Here is a 20715-nt window from a genome sequence, read left to right as displayed (position 1 = left end):
ACCCAGACCTGGGCCAATAAAAGATGGCTGTGGAGATTGAATTTTGCTTCTTTCCTGGGTCCAAGATGCTTCTTTGGTCCCTGCTCCATGTGCTGGTATCCTGTACATGGATAGAAGTAATAGATAGTCCTACAGTGATCCCTGACTTGATAGCAGCAGAAGAAACAAGGTTTGTTGTGGGATACCTGAGACATTTTCCCACTTCTGGACAGTAACTTTTCATGTCCTACCATCTCTGTTGTTATTTTGCCTCAGTCTACTGTCTTACAAATAACCAGTACTTGCTCCTCTCCTTCTATACTTTCTTTAATTGAACATTTTCTGATGGAGCATTTTCCTTCTCTCATCCCTAATTCAGACCTAGCTTGTTCTAACAGCAGTTTCTAGGGCTGATGGCTCCAGCATGAAATGCCGAATAGAGCAGAAACACCGACCTATTATGGAAGTGACATTTCTGCTCTTCAACAGTTTGATTTAGTACAATTTCCAAGGACAGACAAGGGTGTATGCTATCCAAAAAGCACAATGATTTAGTTGATAAACTCCTTGTCTGTTTAATGCAAACCATTTAATCAAATATATGTGCTCAGATAGTAGCCTTTTGTAACTTATGTGACATGTTTCATAAGACCAGGTTATAATTAAGGCTAAGCTTCTTCCATTTTGCATTTTTTCTTATTAATTAATTGACATCATACATATCCTATTAATAGACAGTCCAAACTCTCCCTCAAGAAACGCCATCCCTTCCCTACCATTTCTTCCCTCATTTTGATTGATTTCAGTTACCCGGAGTTGACTCAGTCTAACTTCAAAACAGTAGTTGATTCTACTTCCAAAAACCAAGTGGAGAGAACAGGTTAATGATCAGAAATTGCCATGGCCTTTCACCTCTGATTACTTATTAAGCCACATATGTCTGGATGCCTGTGTGATATTTAAAATCAGTATAATCAGACAACCTACTAAATGTAAACCATATATTTGATAAGGGTTTAATATCCAAGATATATAAAGAACTCAACAACAAAAGACAAATTACCCAACTAAAAATTGAATAGATATTTTTCCAAAGACTACAAAAATGACCAATAAAAAATGTCAATGGGAAAAATGCTCAATATAATTAATGATTAGAGAAATACAAATCAAAATCACAATGTGATACACTTCACTAGCTATTACTAGAATGGCTATTATTAAAACAACAACAACAAAAATGTTGGCAAGGATGCAAAAAAATAGGAACCCTTGTACATTGTTGGTGGGAATGTAAAATGGTACAGCCATTGTAGAAAATAGTTTGGTGGTTCAAAAAAGTTAAACATAGAAATATCATATGACCTGGCAATCCCACTATAGGTATGTACCCCTCCAAAGTTGAAAGACTTTGGACTCTAATAGTTGTTTGCACACAAATACTCATGGTAGCATTAGTCACAATAGCCAAAAGGTGAAAGAAACACAAGTGTCCACCAACAAATTAATGGATATGTGGTATATACACATGAGTATTATTCAGCTTCAAAAAGGAATGAAATTCTGATATGTGCTTTGACATGGATGAAACTTGAAGACATTATGTTGCATGAAATAAGCCAGACACAAAAAGACAAATAGTTTACTATCTCACTTTATAGAAAATATCTAGAAAAAGCAAATTCATAGAGACAGTAGATTACAGGTTACCAGAGGACAGGGTGTATTGCTTAATGGATGCAGAGTTTCTGTTTGAGGTGATGAAAAATTTTGGGTAATGGATATTGATAATGGTAGCACAGTCTTGTGAATGATGTTAATACTATTGAATTTGGTCACTTGAAAGCAGTTGAAATGAAAAATTTTGAGATATGTATATATATTACTACAATATATACATATGTGTCTGCTTATACTACAATAAAGTTAAAAAATTAACATAGAGATAACTATTTGTGGCTTATATGATAATGATACAACATGCATTCATTCTATGAAAATCACTTCAGGTTGGTCTGTGGTGGGAGGAACTAGGGGACTCAGTTAAGCAGGAGAGTTAAAGGGATGTTTAAAAATGGTTTTCTGAATTGGGTTTTTGAGAACCATGGAATTAGGGCCATTTGCCAGGGATTACCTCTTTCCCTGTAGGTACAGAAATAAAGCTGGCCTTGAAGTTGATGTAGCACACTGCTGGATCATATCTCTTGGACTGGGGAGCATCCGTGCCACCCGGGCAGTGCCACAGTGGCTGTCTGCCCGGTAACCTGAGGGCTGACTACAGCTGCCACAGTGAGATGAGGGGGCACACCACAGAGAGGAGGTCTTCCCACCAGGTCGAGTTGTTTTTCTTGTATAGCACACCTTATGCGACTGGTATTGTACCTAAACACTTAAACCCAGAGATTCCTTTAGACATTGTCCCTGGCTCCCAAGAGCTTTCCTTTGTTTTACTGTTTCTTTTTCATGCCTTCCCAGTTATTAAATTAAGACTGAGGGCTAAATTTGACCTTGAATTTGCACCAGTGTTTTCTCCTTTTGTCCTTTTCTCTTTTCATTAAGCAAGTGCTTTTCTCTTCCCATAAAGCAAGGGCTTCTTAAGTGTACTAGCAATATACCTGCTGAAGCTTTTTGCATAACAGCTGGCCATGAGAGAGTGGTAGTAAAGTGCCAAGGCCTGAGTCTAAAACTTAGTAGGTATGTGATAAATGCTAGCTACTCTAACATCAGTCATATCAATATTATTGTTATTCTTTTTAATATCAGCTTTTCACACATTTCAGATCTTACTTCAAAAGAAAAACGCCGTATCTATCCAATATCTATGTTTTTTGTGGTATTCCTAGATTATTATTTTTATTTGTGGGATATTTTCTAAAATACTGGCACATATCACCTTAAGCAGATCCAGTGTAACATACATAAATTCTATGTTTGTTAAGTTTTGATAGGTTTCTTTTAAAAAGCTGATTCTCTTCTGGAAATTTAAACGTGATTTAATGACTCTTTCCTTTTTATTAGAGGAAGTCACTGATTATATTAAGGGGAATTCACTAACGTGGTCCTTGTGGCAGTCACAGCGAAAAGGTACTTACTATTAACTAGTGTCCTTGGTGGGCTTTCTGGGCTCAGCAGATGCGACCTGACACGAAACAATTCTGTGGTTTTATCCACTAGGAGTTGTTTTCATTGTTATTCTAGACTAATTTTTCATCCAGGCAATGAAATTAGTTTTCCATGCAAATTTTCTGGCTATCTCTTCTTTGCCCCATTTTTTAGGTTGTGTGATTTAGACATTACTTCATTTGCCTCTACTAGCTTTGGTTTGTGTAAGTTAAAAACAAAAAACAAATCTTTACTCCCTATATAAAACTCTCTTTCAAGTATTTATTTACAAACATGTCTGCGGTGATAGTTTTGGAATGATTTCTTTCCTCTTTTATTTTTAAGCTAGAAGGGAAATCTATTGAAATCCTCAAAGTTCTCTGGCAATTCAGTCAGGTGCTGCCCCTCATTTAAATGTGTTCAGCAATTGTCGCGGCTTGCATCATTAACTTCTATCTTCTCATTTGTTATAATTGGTGATTGATGATGAAGGTTTAAAATTACAGCCCTGATGAAGGTTCAGCCAGACTATACAGGACCTAAGGATGAGTGATTACTTCCTTCAGAGTCTCTCATTCCTCAGCTCTCAAATGATTCAATGATTTCCTATAGTCTTCAGCTGTTAGAATCTTTAGGGAGTCTTAACTTATTTTTGGCCTACACTTTGAAACATTACCACCTGTGAGTCTCTGTACATATATACTATGTGCCAAAACAACTTGACGGTTAAAGCAACAAATCAATAAATGCCAAATGACAGCAATAAAAGTCAAGTTTTTAGGTAGACTTGATCAACTACTTTAGTTAAATGTTTGGTTTCAACGATAAATGTATACATGTAGAAAAGACAAACAGTTTGTGCAAAATTAATAAAAGTGGACAAAAACTTCATATAAATAAATTTCATAAGTGTGACACCATGAGCCACATTTTACAGAAAATAAACAGAGAATGGGCTCAAACATTAGCCTTTGGGTAAGAAGGGTGCAAACATTAGCCTTTGGGTAAGAAGGGTGATCACATTTTATAACTGAGAATTTGGGGAACTAATATAATGATTGTATGTTAGAGCAATTGTAATAAGAAAGCAGTAGAGTTTGATAACCATGTTAGTTAAGATTGAATTGCAGTAATAGACTACTTTTGTTAACAATTTGGCAAAGCTCACTGGAATCACTGGGGAAAGGTTATGTAAAAACATGTGCTGGCAGATGGTTGCCTGCATGATAATTACTGTTAAAACACAGATAATATTGCTGTATTTGGAAAAACATAGGAAATTTAATCAATGTGAACTGTTCTATGATCAGTGAAAACACAGGAAACATTCTCTTCCTTCAGTTTCTTTTTATTCTAAAACAAATCAGATTAGGCCAAACAAAGAAGGAACTATGAAACCTTCAATAATATTTTTTTCATTAAGGACTGAAATTATAGCCAGTTCTATAGAGGAAAATGAACACTGTTTTAATAGGAACAATTCATTTAGTACATAATAAACAAGCAAATTGTGAACTCATTTGGGGAAGCTATGTGTTTTATCCACATTTATAATTTGAGCTGATTTAACATTAAAATTCATCTATTAAGTACCAGGGTCCTTAGATAATTGTCAGAGTAACATATATTGTCTGTCTACCATGTGCAAAGTTCTGATAGAGGGCTTGTAGCCATACAAGGAACTGTAAGTCATCATCTCTCCTTCTTAGGGTCCAGTTGTGAGGTAGACATTCACACAAGGCAAAGTAATGAAACAAATCCAAACAACACATGCTTAGCAGGGAGGAAATGGTAATGGCTATGAATTCCATTGAAATGTTGAGAATGGGCAGATAATTTTTCAGCTCAGCTGGTACAGCAAACATGTTACATAGGGACTTTGGACTGGGTCAAAAAAGATAGGTAGAATAGTACTTGCCTTGTGAAGGAAAAGCAGAGAAGACAAACTGAAGGCAGGCAACACAGTGATGTCATAAAGACAAGTGAAGTAGTAAAACAAAATTTGCCAAATATGTTGAATAGTCAGTTTCACTACCTGGTAATTTTCTAACCAGGAATGAAGAAACGAGGCAAGAAATAGAGGTTGGTGCTAGGTTGTGGGGTATTTGGTTATAGGTAGAGGAGCTATTGACTAGAGTGGCATCCATCTTCACAACTGTCCCTAAGGACACCCTTTGACCCAATCCTTGTGTCTTTTTGCCATTCCACACTCCCAAGTCTTTGCCTTCCACATATTCTTGTCCAAACCTGTGTAGAACTCCATGTTTTGAAACTAACACTCATATTTCAGGTGACCGCACACTCTTCTGAACATATCCAAAAGATCAGAAAACAAAGGTGACTCTGGAGTAAATTTTTACCAAGAAGAGTTTTCTGGGAACAAAACCAAAGCTTAGCTGCTAACAGTGTTACTGAAAAAGCAATGCAAGAGATATCATGATGTTACCTCTTATGCTGAAAATCTTCCAGTCTTATGTTAACTTCATCAGCTTTCTTCCCTTCCAGGTGATATCCCAGTTTATAGAATGAATTTAGCTCAGATTACCCACCCCATCCCCAATATCCACCATTCAATTTTCAGTTACTTATGCAAATTTAGTGCATATCCAAACTATGTTGAGAACAATGCCATGGAACCCTAAGAAGAATAAGGCAAAAACAAGCTTCCTTACAGATCCTGCTTTAATGCCAAAAAAGTCACTCTTGCCAATTCAGGCACTGTGGCAAAGGTGTACACCAGTACTCTCTCACCCACAGATTTCCACAGGGAAGTCTGGTCCAATTCCCACCCAAGGAAGCTACAGATAACTTGTTTATTGACTGAACCCCAGCCAGTGGTGAGCAAAGCAGGAAATCAAGTTTATTATTTTAACTCATCTGCTCTTTAGCTGTGCTACGCCAAAAGAGACTGGAGACAAAGCAGTTTTGGTTACTTCTAAACAGTCTCACTTTAGGTAGCACAGGAAACTACAATTTGAATAAAAAGTTATCTCTTTCGCGCGATTGAAAAATCTTCTCCTCAAATCCTGGAAACTGGAAACACACAGGAAGGAAAGAGGAAGTGATTATCTTCTTCACTAATCCAAGTAATTCTTCTTTATAGATCGAGGATTGAAAGTGGGATGGGAGTGACTTGACTAGTGCAATTATAACTTGCCAGGGGAGCCTCATTCCAAGTCTCTCAAGGCACCAGCAGAATATTGATGTACAGAACAGGAGTGATGCCTTTGGCAACGGTGAGTTTCCAAAAGATTCCAGGTAACAGACCACATGCTTCCTGTGACCATGGGACTCCTATGGCTGAACTATCTTGAATTCAGGCATGAGGCAGCAAAGGCCCTAAACCAGGGGCTGACATTTTTTATTTTCTGGAATGGGTCTAATGGTAAATACTTTAGATTTTGTGGGCGATATTGTCTCAACACTCAACTCTGACACTGAGCCTCAAAAACAAGTTTCTATGCGTTCCAATTAAATTTAATTTATTAGTGACATTCAAATTTCGTAGATTTTACATACCATAAAAGATTATACTTTTGATTTTTCAACACTCTAACCGTGTAAAAACCATTTTTAGATCATAGGAGTTACAAAAGCAGACAAGGGGCCAGGTTTGGCACATGAGTCATAGTTGGTTGAACCAGCCATAAACAAATAGCAAATCACTGTGTAGGGCACTACAGAGTGGGAGGAGTTTCTAGAAGCTGGCTCTAGAGATGGTCAACAGAGAAGTACAGGCATGCTGTCAAATCAGACATACAAAAACATCAGCTCTAATTCTGGAAACAGGAAGTATTTTAAGTAGCCAGGCTAATGCACTGGGGTACTGAGGAGGGGCTTAATATAGGGAGTGAGGTGAAGAGGAGGCTGTTCCCACAGGAGAGTTGCTATGTTACGGTAGCAAATCAGCGGGTTGGAGACAGGCTCCGAATCAGGGGCTGGAATTCAGGGTTGGGCCCAGGTCCTAAATAAGGACAGTAGCTAATCAGAACAAAGTTATGTGCCCTGATAGAGGGCTAGTGTTGCAAGCTGCACCCAAAATTGCAAGGGTAGGGTCTGGAGACAGTGTTGAGCAGTGGCTAAGATTCCAGGCTCTAGCATCAGACTGCCTGGGTACAAATCTTACCTGTGGCACTTCATAGCTTTGTTACCTTGGCCAAGCTGCTGGGCACTGATAATTAGTGTCCCTACAGCCAGTGTCATTAGGGAAATGATTGGTGTGAGAATCAAAATCATCTTCGTAGCTTACTTTCTACATTGGACAGATTTTACTATTTCACTGCTTTCATTTACATAATTTTACTATTCTGGGAACCTCTTGCATGGGAAGATAAGAGTTGCAAATAATTTTATTGTTTATTCTGTGAACTTCCTGAGAGACCCATCAACTATTCAATGGAAAGTACGTAATGAAAAGTTTATATCTCGAGACTCTTGTTATCTCAAAATCTTTCCTTTGCTGTGCTCACTAATTCTAAACTATTTTGTTATGATTTTTACCCAATCCTACTCAAGCTCCCTACATTAAAGAATCATTTTAAAACAAGACCTCAAAGTTTTAATAAATATCCCAACTTTTCCCTTCCCCTTCTGAGGTACTATTAAGGCTCTGCTAATACAGTGCCCTCCTTTATAAGAAACTTGGTTTTGTCATATCAACAATTTTGGTGATATTTTTGGGAGTCTGCATTTGTAAAGTTCTCAGCCTGATGCTTGTCCCATCATGTATTCTATAAAGTTAAATATTTACATGTCCTAAAGGACTTGGATTTTGCAATTTCCACTTTGGTGCTCACATGTCCTTGTCCCTAACCCTTAACTTCCTCTTCACTCCTCTTAATAAAATCTGGATTTCCCAAATGATGGATGCTAATCCTTCAGTATAGTTTCTCTCTTTCCCAACCAGTTGCACCTTTCCTACTAAAACCTATACAATATTCTGCTCTCCTTCCCCACATTATAACATACTTTTGGATCCTTCTATTTCCAAGAACTCTCTAATAAAGACTTATATTACTGGTAATCTGGTTGATTTTCTTCCACCAGGTATGTGTATATGTGTGCATATGAGGGAGGGGCAGGGAGGGGAGAGAGAAAGAGAAAGAGAGGTTGGGGGTCTGCAGCTTCCATACTGCATGGCTTCCCAGGCTTCCCCATGGTATTTCAATTCTTGGGTCCAGTTAGAAATTAAGAAGATTGAAAAGGTCATTAATGAAGCCAGTAATGGCTTTTGGATCACTAGACTTTCTAGGATCTAATATTGAGTTCCACCTACATATACCGAGAGGCAGAAGTTGTTAACTTAAATTCTTTCCTATATAGAGTAGATCAGAGAATAAGGTGGCCCTGAGATTTCACAGAACCACCTGGAGGGAGCTAGGAATTGCAGCAGCAGGGCTTAAATCAGGAGATAACAAGTGGATGTCTTCAGAGATGGCTTTCCTTGAAGAGCTGCTGAGGGCCAGTCTGAGTCCACTGTATTGGGATTTCAGGAGAAGTCTGGGGACAGGCTTGGCAAGCAATCAGTGAGATATTCAGAACACTGTGGGGAAGGGACAAATCTCATAGGCTTCTATAAGCAGAATATGGAAGCCAGGTGAAAATGGGTTTCTTTTATGTTAAGTGGTTTTGAGACATGATGTTAGTATGCAGACCCTGCCCTAGTCAGCCAGCTGGCAGTACAAGAAGGTCAATCAAAGCTGTCTAGACCGCTGGGTGTTAGGGATGCCTTAACTAGCTTCAGCACTGGAGAATTTCTGGAGCTGCCTGGCTCCTTATCAGGAGATGGTGCACAAAGACCATAATGGGTCCTTGAGACCAAGACACCCAACAGAAGTACCACCTTTGTAGCTCTGGCCTAAAATAATAACCAGTGTACACAACAGTGACTTGAGTCAACAAGAAAAGTGTAGCTTATATTCGGTACACTGATTTAAAAAAATAAAAAGGAAGAAAATAGAGGAAGGGGTGCCTACTGTTATGGAAATGATTGTTTTAGAGGTGTTTAAAATGCAAAAATTTGGGTACCTAAAGATGAAGGCTTCAATTATCTAAAATTTTATTTAATGTATAAATGCCCATCACTCTGATGATAGCAGGTGAATGAGGTGTTACAGAATGCCCTACAGGCTGATCTAGGCTTTAATAGATGAAAAGCTTCAAGAACAAACTTTTATGTGGTCACAAGTCTCTATCATAGAAGTCCAGAGTTCTGAACTGATCAACCAGCTGGGTAAGGAGTAACATTATCTCAGAGGGGCAGAAAGATATTGAAGCAGGTAGCTGAATCTCTTACTGGTAGGGTAGCTGGCATTCATTATCTTATTGAGAATAAGGTCTAAAATGTTTTGTGTTATTCCTGTACTACTTTTTACAGTCTAGACGAGCAGTCACTTAATGGCAAGAGAGTGGACAAATTAATAATAATGGACCAGACTCTCATCCCATGCAATCAGATAGACATTATTCTTTATCGAATTATGTGGCATGCGAATCTCACTTAATAACAGTAATAAATAAGGGAGTAATTTCCATGCCAGCTGCCAACGGTTTCCCTGCTTCTAACTAGAGTTTTATATCACTGCATTTCTACCTGCAGGAAACAATGACATTCTCAGACCTATTTTAAAAGTCTGCACTTTTTGCTTTTTATTGCTTCAATTTTTATGGGTTGTCTCAGCGCCCAGGGTTGAATTTTTAGATCCCTGAGAGAAGGGAAATATGATTAAAACAATATTGTTAATGGAGCTTGATATGACTATTATGGAAGGGGAATTCAGCATTTCTCTCCCAAATGTACCTGGTATTTTGACTTGGGAGACTTTGAATACAAGTCTTTTCAAGGAAATTTGTACATTACTTGGGGGGAATTATGTACTTTGCAGATGATGATTATTTTGCCAGTGATTGGATCTATCTTTGTGGTATGGACTGGATTGGTGTGTTACTCAATAATAAATTGTAGCAAGCTAAACTTACCTGTTGTTCTGAATCCAAGAATATGCAATAAGTTGATTATATATATCATATTATATTTTATATATATATGAGATTTTTGGAGCTAACTGTAAAGATGGGAACCAGAGTAGTCATTGTATTGGCTTTCAAATATCCCTGCTTTTTGGTCAGACTCCATCACTGTGTCATATAGGATGCTCATTTTGCTGTATTATCTTCAAGTGGTTTTACCATCACTCGAGCACTCTAGATGTGAATGTGTTTAACCCCTAACTCCCTGGGATTGCTTTATCCTTCTCTATTCACATGACTCTTTGGCTGTACTTGGAATGCTGTATATCTGTTTTCCATCCTTGCTCTAAGTCCCTTTATCATCTTCTACTTCCTGAGGTAGGTTACTATTACTTCTGGTTGATGCACAGAAAGGTTGATGTGCTGAGGGCTGCACAGCCGGTTGGTGCAGAGCCAAGTTCAGTACCTAGGTAGTCTGGCTCGAGGCCAGGATCTTAACCACACTGTGTTTCCTCTCTCGGTGAACAATTAGCAGAGGGCTTTAGGCAAGGTTTAATGAATTGAATTTCTTAGCTCATGAAGTTGGCACATGTGCATAGGATGGTAAAACTACAAACTAAGAATATTCCTTGCGAAATGGGCATACCCTTCAAGTTTTTGCCTCCCTAAAGGTATATCACGTGTTTTTGGTCCTTCCATTCTCAGAGTTGCTGCTCTGGGTTTCTGGACTGCTCTCATGGGGAGAAACAATGTCCAGTACCGAACATGCTTCTGTGAGCTTGGGAAAATTGCTGACATGGTATCCTCAGGCTCCCAAACCCAAGCAGCTCCTATCAAAGGTAACATCAGTGGGTCTCCCTTGGCAGTGAGAGTATTTTTGTCCATCACATGGTGTAGGCACACCCAACATATTCTGAATATTTCTGATTAGGGGAAATGATGTGAAATATAATATCTCACTTATAGAAAACAATCCATTTTGCTGAAAAGAACATTTACTATGATACTTTATTTACATCTCCTCACAGCCTCATTTAAGACTTAACAGTTTCTAAATTATAAGAGAACACTTTGAAAAACATTCGTCTACATTCCTTCAGACTATCTTCCTGGTGGCAATACATATGGAGAGTAAGAGACTAATTTTGGATCCAGACAGATGCTTTTGTTTTGTTCCCTAAATGGCATTTTCCTAAACAAACTGCTGAAAGCCTCAGAAATGAAACTTGTAATGTCTAGCACAGGTTGTTCAGGATCCACATAAAAGAGAGCCCAGTACTTGTTGTCAGATGGGTTCTGATATGCCCTGGTTGATGAAAGGGTGTGTATTTATAAGAACAATTTGAAGGAGAATTGAAAATATTCAGGCTTTTAAAATTTTTTCCCATGGTACATACATAAATGTTGTTTCTGATGCCAGCTGCTAAAATAATAACTTTTAATCAGAAGAACAATAAAATACATGTACTGATAACAATTGCTATAGGATTTCTCATAATTGTTCTTTGTGACCTCTTTTTATAGGGTTGGAAAGCCCCACGGTCCAGTGATTTTTTTAAAAGAAATCTTAGCATTCAAATGTAAATTGTCTTGTGTGTAGCACTGTTATTTAGCCCTTCTCAATTTACTCCTAAATGCTTGCTGGAGTAAGATATACACAGCTTCACCATGAGGGTGGTATCTGGTTATTTGCATTAGACGGGTATATGTTTTGTGTGTGTAGGGCTAATTGAAGAAAAGAAACCATAGAAATCAAGGAACAGAAATAAGCCTTAAATGGAGGTAAAACACACACACACATACGATAGAAGCAGGAAATCTGAACCAAGATACGGCAGGGAGAAAAGTAAGACTCTATAACTTTATAAAATTCTTGAATAGGACATTGAATTTCCTATAAAATTTGGAATGGGGTTTTAGTCAATCTTACTTGTATATTAAGAATCAGGTTTGTAATTAATTCAGCAATTTTTATTAAGCACACACTCTTAAACTTTTCTCTGGATTGTCAAACAGTCCAGCTCCTTTTTTTTTTTGAGATGGTAGAATATTAATTCCATTTTATAGATAAGATTACCTCAATGAGATAATATGACTTCCCCAAAACTTGCTCACAGTCAGTCATAGAAGGAACCATATCCCACATATCTGACTGCTCAGAGATTGCTTATTTTTTATCATTCTGCACTGTCTTTCCACCTCCCAAACTAGGTATCAAAGTCAATTTGCATATATTTTGAGAAATGTAAAATGCCATTTAATAGTTAAAGTTGTAAAAATAGAATTTAAGCCATTTTAATAAGTTGGACCTAATAAGCCATAATAAATAATGTAGAATAGTTGCAATTAAATAAATGAGTATTAAATGGTTATTTTTGAGCCTTTATTGTTAAGATAAGCCTAAGAGCTTCCACAATTTACTCCTAATTTAAATAGAATACTAAACTGCAGTTATTTTTAAAATCTCTTTCTCCTTTTCAAATGTGAAATACTCTTCTAAGTATTCACAGTATCTAGCTCATAAGGGAAAAAAGCAGACAGATCAAATGAATAACTTATTAAGGTGTCAGGAATATACTATATTATTAGGATGGATGAGACCATTTAAGAAAAGCCACAATATGAAAAATTCAAGTAATTCTCTTTAACTGGTTCATTATTTCCTCATTCTTATTACTTCTTCCCTCCCCCATACCCACAAGCTGCAAGTTAATAGAAAACAGGAGCATAGAATATGCATGTGCATGTGTGTGCATGTGTGTGTGTGTGTGTAGTCTCAGGATATTGCATTTGTGTGCCCAAGGATTGGTTATTTTATTCACGTTATTTGAAATTCAGGAAAGCAGGAAACACATTTAACTCTTAAGCATCATGGGAATAGGTAACATAACACAGTTAGGAACCTCTCATGACAAATTAAATATAGCCAGGTGTGAGGGAAAATAAATTCCATATGTGTAAAAATTATTTGAGAAGATAGAATTTCACTGGAAAATATAAGTGAAATGTGGAGCTCCTTTCATTAAAAATTGTATTAAACTAAACATGTCTGATAGCCAGTACTTATCTGACATATAGTCAGGTTATCATTGTGGGTATTTATCAAAGTATACCTATAACTTGCTCTAAGTAGATTTCTTTTACTTCATAAACTAGAATATTTACTGATCCTTATAAAATATCTGCAACCATAGTGAATCTTCTAGAAATGCCATGATTCTTGAGAGATGTCCAGGAAGGTGAATGGAATTCTACTCCAGCTAAAGAAGAGCTCTGACAATGTGCCCAGGCATGTATAAGGCACTTCACATAAATTAGCACATTGCACGCTCACTGTAAACCCATGAGATTCTATTCCTGTCCTCCTTGGACGGAGTGGAGATGAAGAGAGATTTGTCAACTCACCAAACTTTTCCCAGCCTACAAGGAGCAGCATTTGAATCCATGTCTGTCTGGGTCATGATGTCCTTGATGAGGAGTTCTAAGATGAGGAAGAAAAGAAGGCCAGTAACAGCGAAAAGAATGGATAGATACAAAACAGGGAGGGTAGAGCAGGGTATGGTGTGGAGGCAATAGAAAGTGAAGAAGTAGGAGTAAAACTGGGCAGCTGTCTCTTGGTTAGGTAGGTACTTCTTGATTGCCGAAGCTCAGCCATTCCCCATCCATGCCAGACATGGCCATCAGTCTTGAAGTTGTGTTCCCAGATGCTGCCCTCTGTCAGTTCTATCATCAGGGTCCTGATATTTCACTTTGTTCCTCACGTTATGGTGCTTTTTCTAATGACCTTGTGTTCAGTTCTTGCTGTCTTGATCTCTCATTATTAGAGCAACTACCTTTTTTCTTAGGGCATGGATAGTTACTGTTTTTAAGATGCTGTTGGATTTGTGGTGATTGTGTGGAGAATAATTTTGGCTCATTGGGAGGACTGATTGGCTAATTTTGCCTGTGATTATAGAAGAAGAGCTAAATATTTTTATTTAAGCATGCTAAATATTTTCCATTCCTATACAGGGCAGGTGGGGCTTATTTCTACTTTTTGAAGTATCTAGCTCACCTGAGCAAACCAATTCATCCTGTATCTCAAATGTATAAAGAACAGCAACCATGGGCAAAAGTATCTGGTATTGGGGAAAGAGAGGAATATGAAAAAGTCCTTGACATAGTAATAACCATTTGTGTGGTGTCTAACAGTTTCCAAAACATTCTCAATGACTTATTCTCCTTTGATCATCTCAGTAAGTGAGGTAGTCAGAAAATGGTGAGTAATACTATGCATGTTTTACTGGTAAAGATCAGAGGGAAAGACATTAAGTGACCAGATAAGGTCACAATGCATTAAGTATGGAGCTAGTATTTGAATACAGGTTCTCAGTCTCTAGAATCTATGATCTTTTTTGCTGCAGCATATGAAAATAGGGAAAAGCTAGTGGGTCACTGCACTAGGGGATCTTGTGAACTATTGAACTTTATGTGGAGCAATGCTTATATAGTAACAAAGAATCTAGTGGAAATTTCTGGTCAACTACAAAAATGACTATTTCCATTTGAGAATGTTTTTAGAAGGAAACCCAAACAACAATGGCTTAAACAAGTTACGGCATACACCAGGTTGTAGCTCAAGTATATCAAGGCTGAAGTCTCTGTGATTCTTCTGGCCTTTCCCTCATGGTAGTGGGATGGCTACTGCAGCTTCAGCCATCCAGTTAGCAGAAGAAAGCAACAAGGTAAATGTGATGACACCTTGATCAGGAAAACTTTTTCATTAATCTTCAGTAAACTTTTGTTCCTTTGGGCTAGAACTCTGTCACATGGCCACCCTTAGCTACAAGGGGCCCCAGAAAATGTGTATTTGGTTGCTTCAAACAAAATGAAGTTTCTATGAACATGGAAGAAGAGAATCTATATGAGGTACCCAGCTAGCAGTGTCTGCCATAGATACAAAGCTAATAGATTGATCCTTTGGAGACTTGGGGAGAAGTGAGCTGGAGGGGGCCAGCTAAAGAAATATAGCTAAAATCTTGATTTATAGTTGTGTATGAATCAGACTGTATCTATAGTCTGTGTCTATTTAGGGTCAACCCCATTTGGTTTGTGTTTTCCAGAAGCACCATTACCCATTACCATTGTTTCCAACAAAATGCTTGTTTCCAACAAGATGTTTCCAACAAGATGCTATGTCTGACTTTACTGTGTGTGTATGTGTCTACATAAGTCTGCATTTCTACCCATTTTCTAAAATATTATTTAGAATCCCAGGGAAAGGTGGGCCTTACACTGGGGGTCACTTCTTTTTTCACAGGATGTCCTTGGCAATAGCATTGGCAATGGGGTTAATGAATGCTGTTGTTAAATCCACATGTCCCAGTGTGGGGTGACTCTATGCTGCTGAAATGAAAGAGTAGATGCAGGAATGACCCCTTAAGTAATCAAAACGTTTCTTGTTGATTTGCTTCTTGCTACAGAAGACACATGATTCAGCAGGATAAGAAGTGAAAAATCATTGGCTATAAACTTTTGGTATCAGGAACAGTTGCTGAGGACTAGCAATCCTTAAACTCAAGAGCCAAGGATTTAGACGGCAACATGCTCTTTTCACTTGCTCCATTCTGAGAAAGACTATAACGATTTTCTGTGGAGGACTATATCTTCTCTTTTATAATCCCAGGACGTGTGAAAGAGGGAAGACAAAGGAAAGAAGAGGGAGAGGGAACTAATTTTTATTAAGTGTCAGTTATGTACCAGGAACTCTGCTAGCAGTTTCTTATATTAACTCATTTAATTCTAAGAACAATTCTGTCCTCATTCCATAGATAGCAAACCTAAATTTGAAAGAGATTAAGTGAATTTTCCAAGGTCACATAGTTAGAAAGTTGTAAGACAGATCTTTCTAACCTAAGAATTTGTGCTTTTGTTTTCTACTCTGCTGCATGGAACTGGTAAGATATCCTGAAAAATACTGTAAATAGCTCTCAGTCTGCAAAATGCACTGGACACACCCAAGTCTACCAATCCCTTACATTTTCTTCCCAACTCTGACCAGTTCCTACTTCATCTCAAATCACTATGCTTTAGCCTTCAAGAAAGTCATCAGATTGTCTCCAAATGGCTCCTGTAGAAATTAAACATACAAGAACAGGAAGAAGGCATGGCTAGTATCAAATCTCTCCCAGATCTCATCTCTTACCTACTTTAATACTGGTCAGCATCTTTTAAACCCAAGGTATGGCAGTCAATTTCTTGATGTATTCTAAGAGATTAGCTGTTATTATGATAATTATCTTCAATGTGAACATATAAAATACAACTGTAGAAAAATACTGCAGTGAATAAGGTTTGTATTTTTGGAGTTTCTGCCCTATCCAGAGAAAATTCTTCAGCCTGGCTTATTTGTCAGTAAGTTAGGATTATTAATAGGGTTAGGGCCTTCCCTAAACTCCTTTCTGTTGTCCCTGCCTCTCTCTACAATGTCAGAGGTCTCAGTTAGGGAACTTAGGAGAAAAAGGTACCTCTCTGAAGCCATGAGATTCATTATTATTAATCCTTACCTACAGCCTCAGCTCAAGGGCCATGGAGAATGCCTTTGATTTTCCTTCTATGAAAATCACAACCACCCTATAGTTGGGAGAATATTTTATGATTTGTTCTTCTTGATAGCCAATATATCCACCTATTATTTCATTTTCAAACAGGGCTTGCCATCCACTTTTAGCTAACAGTATTTTTTGCCATTTTCGTTTAATTCCTTGATTAAACCAGCTGCTTAATGTATGACCTGCCAGTGATAGGCACAAAATGGGAAGGATTCAAGCTAGTGTGATTTTTGTCAGACAATAAAAAGGATATTTCCCTTATTTTTAAACTTTTTTATTGTAGTCATATATATATATCACTCAAAATTTCCTATTTTAAGTACTTTCAGGTGTACAGTTTGGTTGTATTAACTATATTCATGATATTGTGCTACTATTATCAACATCTGTTACTCAATTTTTCATTACCCCAAACAGAAGCTCTGAACATATTAAGCAGCAACTTCCCTTTCTCCTCCATCCTCCAATCCCTGGTAACTTCATTTTAAGAGATATTGCAAGGTATTAAGGCTATGTTTTCCCCTTCTCCCTGTCCCTCCACACCACTCACAATGCGACTTAGCTCGGTTGTGTTACAACAAAGCTAAGATGCATGGGTGTGTGAGTCATTTAGTCTCAGAGGGCCCCGTGCTTAGAATGGCGCCACACTTGGTTTAGTGCTTGGCTGTTGCTGTTTTGAAATTCTTAATAATTTTTTAACAAGGGGCTTTGCATTTTAATTTGAATTGGATCCCACAAATTGTGTAGCTGGTCTTACCTAGATTCTCTACTTTCATGTCACCAAAAGGAAATGGCTGGAGAGTGTGCGAATAGGAGGTAGTTTCTAAATTCAGAGACTATGATGCTATGAAAAGGAGCAAAAACACAAAAGAAAGGATTAGTAGGGGTTGAGCAGGGGATAAAGACATGGAAAAAGTTTTCAAACTTTTAAAGGCACATTTTGCGTCGGGTTTAATTACAGGGTTTGTATTTCCAGAGCAAGGGATAGTCTTGTAGTTGCATCATTTGAAAAATGCTTTCCAAAGTCAAATGCTTATGCTTTTTGGAGTTCTAAGTTCTTTATTCCTGCTCCATTGTGAGCTCAGATAATTACAGGCTGATGGGAAACCTGTTGCACAAGAACCAGAGAAACGAGATATGATTCTCTTCCTTCTCAGTGTGAAGCCATCTCCCCTTTCCCCCAAATGTCCTTCTAATCAGCTATTTGCCATCTAACTAATAGCCAACAAACTAATAGACAGGTGTCAAATTTTTCGTTTACATGAAAGTATAAATAGCAATTTTACTTGATATTGCCATCTTTCAGGAAACATACATTATTGCATGTTTATGTGATTTGGGGTGCATAATTTTTAGCAGCAGGCATATCTTCCTCTTTTGTTTAAGCCACACTACCTTTTCCCTTGATTGTTTGCTAGATCCTGTCAATTCATATTTTCTGAAACTATCCCTGCTTGTCCATTGTCTTTTTCACTCCCTTTGTTCATTCAGTACCTCAACACTTCTTGAATGGATATTCACTATAGGGTGAATAAGAATGGCACTAAGAACTGAGGGTAAACCATGATGGCAGGGAGACCCAAACCATGGGAGAACACACCTTACGTTCACCAGATACCAAGGTCAGCATGGCAAGGAGACAAAGGACACAACCACTGCAGAGACAGAGGGAAGAAGGAGCAGGGGAGCACAGCTGAAGAACATTGACCATCTATTTGAGAGAGACAGTTATCAACTGAGCTATTGTTCATAGATACAGTGAAATTTCTCTGCTACTCCAGGAGTATTGTGTATGAGGAAAAGTAGTTGTAAAAATATAGATTATTTTATAGAAATAACATTTTCTATGCAAGTGTGATCAAATTGTGATGTTGCTAAACCTACGCCAAAGAATTCCTCAATTTTATTCCTCCCAGATTAACTGTGAGACTGGATAACTGAAGGAAAAATAAACAGAATAAACTCACAATTAAAATATACCCATATTATTGAGAAAGTCAAAAAGGGGGAAGACAGAAATGAGACAAAATAAAGTCTCAGTGGCTGAGAGAAGTTGAGAGGTTATTCTGGAGGTTATATTTATGCATTACATAAACATCTATATATCTACATATCCCTTTTTAGTTTGCAGTATATTAGAGTGGTTAGGGGGAAGTACCTGAAACTGTTGAACTGTGTTTCAGGAGCCTTGATTCTTGAAGAAGATTGTATAACTAGATAGCTTTTACAATGTGATCATGTGATTGTGAAACCTTGAGTCTGATGCTCCTTTTATCCAGGATATAGACAAATGAGTAAAAAAATAAGGAAAATAAATAGGTTTAATAGAGGGAGGATAAGGGGTAAAAAAAAGTTGGGTAGTGTTCTAGTTTGCTAGCTGTTGGAATGCAATATACCAAAACAGAATGACTTTTTAAAGGGGGAATTTAAAAAGTTGCTAGTTTACAGTTCTAAGGCTGAAAACATGTCCCACCTAAGGCATCCAAGGAAAAATTCATTGGTTCAAGAAGGCCGATGGCATTCAGCGTTTCTCTCTCAGCTTGAAGGGCACATGGTGAACAAGTAGCTTGCAATACTAGTGGTCAATAAGAGGGATAGATAAGGAGTATGGGAGTTATGAGTTTTGGTTTTTTTTCTTTTTTCTTTGTATTCTTTTTTCTGGGGTGATGCAAATGTTCTACAAATGATCATGGTGATGAATACACAACTATGTGATGATATTGTGAGCCATTGATTGTATACAATGGATGGACTATACGTATGTGAGGATTTCTCAATAAATATATATTTTTAAAAATATACCCATCCAAGTCTAGAATAATCCCAGAATTAATTCAGTATATGGATTTATTTGGGCAAGGAGATGTTTTTGAGATTTTTTTCCCTCTCTTCATGTAAAAAGTTGTTTTTCATGTCTGCTTTGTGACCATGTCATTATTATGAATATTTACAAGAATTCTGTCCCAATTTAAAGTTCAGAGTATCAGCATATAAATTGCTGGGTTTTGTCCACTGCCACCAGCTATTGTTGAGGGAAATAGCTTAATAAACTGCAGAAAGGAGTTGGACACTTGCATGAATCCTGATAGGTACACACTGACTTGGTGGAAAAGTTTTCAGAGCTCTTGAGAGTGCTCAGGCTTCAGAATGGAAATTGTCCTCAGGGGTATTTGAGAGAAATACTCCTCCACATTCTGTGTATGTGGATGAGATTCCCCCACATTCTGTGGTGATGAATGGCCTGGGACTTCCTTTTTTCTCCCTCCAAGGTAATTAACATAGGCTGCAGCCTGAAATGTCAATGTATCAAGAAACTCAAAGAACTGATAGAAATAATACTAATGTCCTTTCATTTTAATCAGTGTTTCTCAGGAAAAAGGAAAGGTTTGTTTAACATAACAGTCTACCAGGGGTGCATTGAGTTCATGAAGTGGAGCTAACAAAGAGTAAGGATTCTTTAATGCATGAAGTCTTTATTAAATAATTATGAAGCAGGAGAAATTTCTTGAAAAAAAAATCACCCAGACATTTTCTTCCTATCATGCATTTAATTCTGAATCAAGAGTGTTGTGTGTATTAGGATAAGAGCTATATTCACCATTTGAGCCTTTAGCATGAGAGAGTCTTTATTCACTCAGTAAGCATCTTTTTATCACTTACTATGTCCCATGTACTCTTTAAAAATACTGAACTATATTGAAGCACAGAGAAACAACTCCATTCTCCCCACCTTCTGATACTGTCCCAAAATGCTAGTCTCTTTGCCCTTATCCTTGAAGGACTGAAATGTACATAATGACTGTCTTAATTTGCCAAGCTAAAGACAAATACCACACAATGGGTTGGCTTCACCACAGGAATTTATCGACTTGGTTTCAGCAGTTAGAAGGTATGCTTCCTTCTAGGTTGACATCGTTCTGACTGGCTGGCAATCCTTAGGGTTCCTTGGCTTTCCCCTCATATGGTAATGCTCTGTCTTTTCTTGGGTTCCTGCTGACTTCCTGCTCTGGCTCTTTATAAAGCCTCCAGTAATCTAAACTAAGACTGTCATTTAGTTGGGCCATGCTTTAACTAA

General features: G+C 37.6%; 1 long non-coding RNA gene across 2 annotated transcripts in view; it reads left to right on the top strand.

Annotated features, from left to right (window-relative positions):
* The first annotated feature begins 5114 nt into the window (after positions 1-5114).
* The window catches only part of LOC143676320 (uncharacterized), a 39142-nt gene continuing 23541 nt past the window's right edge, over positions 5115-20715 (top strand). For both annotated transcript variants that reach the window (XR_013172001.1, XR_013172000.1), the window contains exons 1-2: positions 5115-5163; positions 6185-6317. This is a non-coding gene — a long non-coding RNA (uncharacterized LOC143676320). The remainder of the gene's footprint in view (positions 5164-6184; positions 6318-20715) is intronic.

The sequence above is a fragment of the Tamandua tetradactyla genome, chromosome 3, assembly GCF_023851605.1.
Source record: "Tamandua tetradactyla isolate mTamTet1 chromosome 3, mTamTet1.pri, whole genome shotgun sequence".
Classification (NCBI taxonomy): Eukaryota; Metazoa; Chordata; class Mammalia; order Pilosa; family Myrmecophagidae; genus Tamandua; species Tamandua tetradactyla.
Note: the sequence above shows the minus strand (reverse complement) of the source record. Positions and strands in the feature narration are given on the sequence as shown.